Here is a 9,879-nt window from a genome sequence, read left to right on the forward strand (position 1 = left end):
CTGGACGAACGGCTTGAGGAGGGAGACATGGACCATTATTCTTAAAGTATCCGGAAGTTCCAGTTTGAACGTCACCGGGTTGACTTGCTTCAAGATTTTATACGGTCAAATGAACTTGGGCCCGAGTTTGGAGGGGGGTTGTTTCAAGCAGATATTTTTTTGTAGACAGCCAGCCCTGATCTCCCACTTTAAACAGAGGAGGTGGTCGTCAACGTTTATCCGCCTGGGTTTTTTGCTGGAGAGCGGCTTTTTTTTTTTTTTTTTTAAATACTAGGCTTTATCCTGACATGTCCATTATTATCTACCACTTCGTAAGAAGAATCTGTGCGTACGCTATGTGTCACTAAACATACTTACTTCACCATATTTGGCTATTTTTCTTATTTGTATGTCTCACCCCGCTTTGGATTCTACAGATTGGACTTTCATAATACCATATCCCTACAAGTGTTTATTCGTTTAAACATGGTTTACAGTGGTTTGCACCATTTGTTTTTTCTTTCACTTATATTTACTGGAGTTGTGTGTTTCCTTCACAGCATCCACTAGTATCCTTATAAATCTGTTTGTTTTTATATTTTGCACACCTTTATCTTTCCTTTGTATGTTATACACACATTAGGTTGCTGCATTTGTAACACTGACAGTTTATCACTATGGAGGAATATCAGTCTAGTATCTTTAACATAAGGGCACTGAGAGGTTTCAATGTTTCTAATATCTTTGATGAAGACAACATCATTGACAATACCTTAGTAGAAATTGACAACCTCTCTGATTAACTTTTTTGCACTCGAAAAAGCTTCTTGTTAAGGATGTTAAAGATTCTTGGGATATTGTCACTTTAGAAAAGTACATTTCTGTTAAAAGAATTCCTAGGGGATTGAGACTATTTAAAACACCCACTATGGATCCTACAGATGAGACATTCATTAATGAATGTCTCAACAATTGGATCATTGTTCGTTTGAATTAATCAAACTTTTGATTATTCATAGGAAACAATAATTAGCCAATGTTGAGGTTGAAATCAAGAAATTACAAACTAAAATGGAACCCAAATCCTCACATGAAAAATACAAAAAAAATTGAGAACATTATTAAAAGTAAAATTGACACTTTACAAAGAGGTAATAAGTTAAATTAAAAGAAATTTGGAGAGACATAGAGGATTACCATAACAAATGTTATAGAAGTTGGAAAGATAGAGCTAAGTCTGCCCAAATACTGTTTAAGGTAGACAATGCTCCATATAGAGAGGAACCTGTTTTTCTTCAAGAATATAGAGGTACAGCTCACCACTTACAACCCAACGTAAAAAAATAAATTATTTTATACACACACACACACACACACACACACACACACACACACACACACACACACACACACACACACACACACACACACACACACACACACACACACACACACACACACACCAAAAGATTTTAAGGCACAACAGAAAAATGAATATTGCAGCAGAGATACAAAATCACATGGAAGTAAAGATAAATGGAAGGATTCTAATAATCCTACAGAAGATTATCTGTATGAATTGAAAAACATTCTAACCATAGGTTTAAAAAACATTTGGTGCGTAAAGAAGAATTTGAATTCATTTTGATTATAAAAAAAAAAACAATTTTTGCCAATTTTTTATTATTTATCAATATTGAATAAAGACCCCATACATCCCCCTGGTAGACCTATAATTTCAGGGGTTCAATCTATCACATCTAATCTTTCAGCTTTTTTTAATTTTTTTTTCTTGCAGAAATCAGTCAAGAAACTCAAATCGTATTTACAAGACACTACAAACATTTTAAATCTATTGAATAATATTACTTGGACGAGTCACTATTATTTAGTCACGTGTGATGTCACTTCACTTTACACTGTTATTGAGCACGATCACGGTTGCACAGCTGCTCGATACATTTTAGAATTAGAAGGCATTTATTCCACTACACATTGATTTTATTATCACATTAATTCATATTTTTTTTGGTTTAATGAAGGCATTTTTCTTACAAATTAAAGGCACGCGATGAGTACCAGGTTTGCACAGAGTTATATGCTAATCTCCTTATGGGGTTATGGGAGGACCAAAACATCTGGTCCCAGCATAAATTCAGTGCAAACCTGGTTCTCTGGAAAAGGTATGTGGATGATATTTTTTTCATTTGGGATGGTGATCACGACACTTTATTATTATTTTTTGATTATTTAAATAATTATAATCTGAAATTTACTTATAATTATAGCACTACTGATTTGGAGTTTCTTGATCTACTTATTTATATTGACGAAGGTCAAATTCAAACTCATTACCAACCAGTTGGTTGCCTGATCTACAATGAGGCAGATAGTAATCACCACAAACCCTGGCTTGAAAATATTCCACAAGGAGAGCCGAGAAGAGTAAAAAGAAACTGCTCTAATAACATCATATATGAACAACAAGCAAAGACTATGTTGTCTAAATTTATATAAAAAAATTATAGAAAAGTCACATTGGAACAAGCCTATACCAAAATGAACAATAATGATAGGAAGGACCTTCTTATTCTAAAAAAAAAAATCAAACCACCACAAATATTGATAGTAAAATCGATATTCCATTTATTACACAGTTCAATCCTTAAGCTACAGACATTAAAAGTCAAAGACAAATATTGGCACTTGGTTTTAAAAGACCCTATTCTTCGAAGAGGCGCATGCGTGACGGCGGGAAGAATGGAAGCTTGAATACCGAGCTCCACTTCCACCGGCACAAATAAATAAATAATCTGCAGCAGCGACGCGACCCCGCTATTTTCAAACACAGCGCTTTCCCCCTGAACTACCAGAGATGGCTTCGGGCCGTACATCCCGGCAAAAAAAATCAGCCGGTGTCCACTTATTTTCTCAAACAGGTAGTGGCCCCGCTGACAAACCTGCGAGCCCAATGCGGCCAACCAACATGGACTCTGATGGGGACCCCCTAACGGAGGAAGCGGGGGACGATGAGACGGTCAGACGCAAGGACCTCAGAGAATTCTGTGCGCAGATGAAACAATTCTTCCGTACTGAGTTGTGGGCACTAAGGAAGGATTTAGATGCCCTCGGGGAACGCACTGCCTCCTTGGAAACTAAGACGGACGATACAATGGATGCCCTAACACTCACACAAAACGAAGAGGCTAGCCTGCAGGATAAAGTCAGAGCCCTGGAGGAGAAAGCTGAAGACACGGAAAACCGGGATAGGCGCAGTAATATCCGCGTGAGGGGGTCCCAGAAGATGTCACCGACCCAGAAGAATTCATCTCAAAATGGCTGGAGCACATGTTCCCAGATAAAGCAGAGAACTGCTAATGGACAGGTGCCATAGAGCTCTCAGAGGAAGACCGCAGAAAGGAGACCCCCCAGTGATATAGTGATCCGCCTACACCACTACCGCATAAAAGAGGAAATTTGCAGGATCGCTAGGGACTCTAAAACTCTAGAATTCGATAATATTACCTTTCAGGTATACCAGGACTTGGCCCCAGCCACCCTGACGTGGAGACGGACCTTCGCTCCAGTCAAAAAAGCTCTACGGGATCACAATATTCGTTACCGGTGGCTATTCCCCTGTGCCATACTGGTACTGCGAAACGGGGTGGCCCACACGTTGCGGAGACCAGAAGATGGCGCGGGGTTCCTCGTTAAAGTGTGGGTCAAGGCGATACTCTCAAGTCCCTCACAAAGAGCTCCATGCTCCACAGACGTCCCCGAACACACCGGTAGCCGCGCTGGAGCTATGGGATCCTCCCCAGCAGCGTCAGGCTCCAGCAGAGACCCTCCTTTAAGCACCTAGCTTACTCTGTACCCAGACCCAGCATCCACCGAGCCGGAGCACAAGGACCTCGCCATACTTCCCAGCACCCCCCGAGCCAACGACTCACCTCCTTCAGTCAGGACAGTAAAGACTCCCGGAGCAGACCCGCCTGCGACTTTTGCGGAGCATCTTCCTCTGCTCCTTCCCTCCTGAGAATGGCGGGAACTCCGCTGAGGTTCGCGCCTTTATAGGGTGGCGACGCCAGATGACGTCACAACATCGCGAGATTTCGGCAATCATGGGCCAGGAAGCAATCGGGCCATTAAGTGACGTCAGCACAGCAGTCAGGCCCCCACCATGGTCGGCCAGGGCAGTGCCGGTCCGAATGAGTGGAAGACGCTCAGGAGTTCCCCGGCGCTGCCGCTGGTCCCGTATGGGTCGGAGAGAGGGGGAGGCCCTCCTGATGCGGACGGGCTCCTCATACACTAAACACTGTCCTACACCACCAATGAATTAAACTTTTACAGACCTCGGGACACGGCGGGGGGGAGGGGGGAGGGAGCGTAGAGTGAGAAGAGGGGGAATGGAGAGCGGGAGAGAGGGAGGAGAGTAGGGAGAGGGGGGAGACAGAGGGGGGTGGGGAATAGGGAGAGAGGGGGGAGTGGGGAGATGGATGGAGGTTAGGGGGGGAGAGAGAGGGGGGGAGTGGGGAGATGGATGGAGGTTAGGGGGGGAGAGAGAGGGGGGGAGTGGAGAGAGAGAGAGGGGGGGGAATGGGGAGAGAGGGGGGAGGGACGTGGAGAGTGAGGGGGGGAGCGGGGAGAGGGGAGGCAGAGTGGGGAGTGCGAGATCTATACAGACTTGGCTGGCTTGATATGAGCAATACCCATTAAGACCACGACAGGGTACTGTCACAGGTTTACTGAGGTTTAATGTTAGGGTTACAGCATTAAAGAGCGGTAAAAAATAATTAGATAATAGAAGTTAAATTTAGCGGCGTAACCTGTAGAATAGAATATGTTATGTCTGCAGATTAGATTAATTTATAGCGCTGTGCCGGTGGGGGCTTCTACCGCGCCGTGCATGCGTACTACGGTACAGTTCCCAACGTTCTGGAGCTGTACTCAAGTCCCAGGGAGGTCAGTCCCTGCTAAGGGGATCCGACCCCAAGTTCCAAGGGAGATAACTGACCTACCCTCTGGGCGCAAGAGCCGAACTCGGGGGCTCCCGAGGCGAGCTTCTGTTCTATTTGATTTTTCACATTGTATTTTTACCCTTTTATGTTTTAACTTGGTTATTTTATTTTGCTCCTCGTGTGACTTTCCCTGTTTTGTATACCTACCCTCTTCCCCCCCCCTCCCGCCTTCCATCCCCTCCCACCAGCTAGGAGACGGGAGAATATCCCCAGACGAGGTAAGAGCTCCACTAGAGGCAACAAAGAACTAGATGCTCAACTACAAACCCCTAGACACACCAGGATGGGTGAGTACATACATAACACAGCGAGGCACTTATCAAGATATATAATATGGCGTTGACACTACTCTCGCACAATGTTAAAGGCTTTAATAGCCCAATCAAAAGACAGATCGCATTCTCTGACTATAGGAGAAAAAAAGCAGACATTGTTATTACAGGAAACCTACTTTAGCAGTACGAACACACCCAAATTCCTGGATAGGGGTTTCTCCCAATTTTACACGTGCTCAGCCCGTGAAGAAACGAGGAGTAGCCATTCTTTTCAATAATAACACACCTTTTGTGACCCAAACAGTTAAAAAAGACAAGGATGGTAGATTCCTCATATTAGTAGGAACAATACACGAACAGAGTATTACATTGGCCACCATCTACGCCCCATGCACTCAGGATGCAACGTTCTTCAGTAAATTCTTCCAAACCCTACAGTCAATAGCACAGGGATGTGTTATACTTGCGGGAGACTTCAATATGACATTGCACCCGGGACTAGACAGATCAGGAGGAGGGGATTCAGCTAATAAGAGAACACGGGCATCTCTGCTCGAAGGGTGCAAGAGCAACCACCTGGCGGATATATGGCGAGAGATGCATCCAACTGACAGGGATTACACGTTCTTCTCCCACCCACATCACACATACAGCAGGATCGATTACTTCCTCGTTTCGTGTCGAATGGTTCAGATGGTCTCCCATACGGCGATCCATGATATTTCATGGTCGGACCACGCACCTATTGAGCTAAGGTGCAAGGATATTCGGCTCAGCCGGCCGGGGGCGAACTGGAAACTCAATGAGGCCGTCCTTAAGATAACCGAAACCTGTGCGATCATTGAGAAGGAAATAGAGCAATTTTTTCATATAAACACAGGCTCTGTGGAATCTCACTTGGTACTGTGGGAGGCTCACAAAGCTACACTGCGCGGTATAATAATTAGAATTACAGCTAAGCGGAAAAGAGAACGGGAATCCAAAATCACTGCTCTACAAACCAAATTACACACCCTGACCTCTAAACATAAAAGTAACCCAGATATACAATCAATACAGGCAATCAAAGACACCAAGATCGAATTGAATATGTTGCTAACCTACAAGGCCAATAATTCACTGAGTTGGTCTAAGAGGAAGTTTTATGAGAAGGCTAATCGACCGGATACGATGCTGGCCCGAGCTTTAAAAAACAGGCAATCTAGGTTTAATATCCAAGCTATACGCTTAAAATCTGACATTTGTACGGCCAACCCACAGAAGATTGCAGAAGAATTCGGAGAATTCTATAGTTCCCTATACGACGGGGAAAAAGTGGCACACAACCATAAAACGAGCACAGCTTTAAAAGATTTCTTAGCTAACTCGAAACTGGGGAGATTGACAGAGCGCGACCGACAGGCGCTGGGCGCTGACTTCACCTTAGAAGAGAAGAGGTGTCCCAGGCCATTACAGAACTGAAACCATCAAAAGCACCTGGCCCAGATGGTCTCTCGGGGCTTTACTATAATGTGTCGAATCTCTGGCCCCAAGGTTGCTCCACATGTTCAATGCAATATTGGCAGGAGCTCCCATCCCAGGGGACATGCTGCGAGCGTCTATATCTCTAATACATAAACCTGGCAAGGATCCGCTGGACTGCAAAAGTTACAGGCCGATCTCCCTAATTAACACAGATATTAAGATATATGCCAAACTACTGGCCAACAGATTGTGTCTAATCCTTCCCAGACTTATACACCCAGATCAAATTGGGTTTATCACAGGGAGACAAGCAGCGGACAACACCCGATGAATCATCGATCTGGTAGAATTGGCTAACAAAAACAATACCCAAAGCATGTTATTAAGTCTGGACGCTGAAAAAGCTTTTGATAGGATAGACTGGCCATACCAACAAGAAACTCTCGCAGCATTTGGCTTCGGGGATCAGATGAGTAGGGCGATCATGTCGCTATACTCAAACCCTAGAGCTAGGGTGATACACCAGGGCTTCCCCTCACTCTCATTCCAAATTAAAAGTGGCACTCGACAAGGGTGCCCGCTATCCCCCCTCCTATTTGCCTTGTGTATCGAACCACTAGCTGCAAGAATACGAGCTAACCCGGATATCACAGGGTTAAACGCATACTCACAATCGCACAAAGCGGCCCTGCACGCAGACGATATCCTCTTAATCATAACAAAACCCCTCACCACATTACCCAATCTATTTGATCTCCTGAGCAGATTTTCAAAGATATCTGGTTTCAAAATTAACCAATCTAAATCGGAAGCACTTAACATCAACCTCCCCAGTCACATGGAAAAGCTGTTGAGGTTGAATTTTCAATTCAATTCAACTGGCAGTAAAAATACATAAAGTACTTAGGAATCCACATCACCAGAGAGGCCAACCTCATCTATAATGCAAATTATCCCAACCTAATTCGGACCCTTAAACAAGATCTATACAAATGGTCCTCCAAGAGGATATCGTGGATCGGTAGGATACATAGTGTCAAGATGAACCTACTACCTCGTATCCTATACCTCTTCCAGACACTCCCTGTGCCACTTAAAATAAAAGATATACTCTCGCTCCAAATGGAAATCTATAAATTTATCTGGGGTAGGAAAAAACCGAGAGTCAATCGCTCCAATATGAAAAGACCTGGTGTTGCTGGTGGTTTAGCAGTACCCTGTCTATTAACGTATTACAAAGCGGCCCAATTAAGCCAAATTATTCAATGGCACTCTAACCCCCAATTGAAAAGGTGGGTAGAGCTGGAGAATGCTGCATGCTCCCCATTGGAACTCTGCAGCCTGATTTGGTTACCAAAAAAGGTGATTAACCGGAGAGAGATACCGCTCACCTCAATGGCCAACTCTTTATCGATCTGGGAGGCGACTAAAATTAAGAATTCCCTGACATCAGGGCACTCGTTGATGTCCCCCATTTGGAATAATCCAGTGTTCGCACCCGGCATGGCAGGGACCAGTATTCCGATTTGGAAACAAAAAGGCTATAAGCGAATGAGAGACATGGAGGGATACAACCAGAAAATTAAAACATTCGATCATATCAGATTAGAAAAAGAAATACCTCACTCTGAATTCTTTAAATACCTCCAAGTCAGAGCATTTTATAACAAATTCGCCCCATACCCCCCCCCCCCCCCCCCATTTGACAAAATTCGAAAAGCTCTGTCTGGCTGATACAGACACCAAGGGACTTATATCGACGGTGTACGGGGAGGTGGCTGGTTCTGCAGACCTAGGGCAACAGATGCCCTCATACAGAACCAGATGGGAAACAGACCTGGGGGAAACCCTGGAGGACGAGGAATGGAGCGCCATCTATATAGCCTCCGCAAAAAGCTCCATATGCACCACTCTAAAAGAGAACGCATATAAGGTCCTCATGAGGTGGTACCTCACCCCACTAAAATTATCCAAATACATACCGGGATCCTCCCCACTGTGCCCCAAGCAGTGTGGCGGATCCGCAGATTTGTTACACATGCTGTGGTCTTGCCCAAAAATATCCCCTATATGGGAAGAAATTAGAAATTGGATTCAGATGATTTTTGACCTCACTATTCCCCCTGACCCGTGGCTGTTCCTTTTGAACAGACCACTACCGGGCCTTTCAAAAGCAAATTCCAAGCTAATTGCACATTTTGCACTCGCAACGAGATGCGAGATCGCAGCATTGTGGAAACGCCCCGATATTCCAAACATCCCAAAGATTCGGAACCGCATTTGGTATATCTGCCAGATGGAAAAAAGTTAACGAGTTTAGTTAACGACACTGGCGACAATTTCCTAAAAGTCGGGGATCGAGAGTGCCACAATTTGGCATTAATATCAAGAGGTGCGTTCTCTTTTGGGAGAGGCAGACCAGGCAGCCACACATCCAAACAGACAGACCGGGATTATAAAACATAATACCATCTAGACTTATACAGAACCAAGATCTCCCCCCAACCCCCTCCCTCCTTTTTTTTTTTTTTTCTCCCTATGATATGATTTGACCCCCTTTACTTTATCTTATTACTTTTCTTAATATATGATTTCTCTAGACATGGTACGACCGAGTAGGGCTCGAAAAGTCGTACGACTTCACTGCATTTACACCTTTTTAAAAAAGGTCCATTTTAATGTATGTCTGTATCTTATGTACACTGACTGTTATTTCAAACACAGATACTGTATTGTATAATACACATGCATTTCTCAATAAAAGACAAGTTATAAAAAAAAAAAGACCCTATTCTTCAATCACACCTTACTAAGGCCCGTGTATTATTTACAAAATCTGATGCACTAAAAAAATAAATTGGCACCTAGTTGTCTTAAACCAACTCATCAAAAAGTTTCCAAAACTACATTTTTGGACAGGAAGGGCTTCTATAGATGCCAAAAATGTAAAACTTGCTAACTAGATTTACATGGGGCAAAAATGTTAAATGTTTCAAATCCAATCATACAGGTAAGATCTTCAATATAGAACATTTCATTACTTGCGATTCAACTAATATTATATATCTTGTGCAGTAAGCAGTATATAGGGCACACCAATTAAAAATTTGTTTTGACGAACACATTACTAATATACAGAAAGG

Source organism: Ascaphus truei, unplaced genomic scaffold (genome assembly GCF_040206685.1).
Source record: "Ascaphus truei isolate aAscTru1 unplaced genomic scaffold, aAscTru1.hap1 HAP1_SCAFFOLD_309, whole genome shotgun sequence".
NCBI lineage: Eukaryota > Metazoa > Chordata > Amphibia > Anura > Ascaphidae > Ascaphus > Ascaphus truei.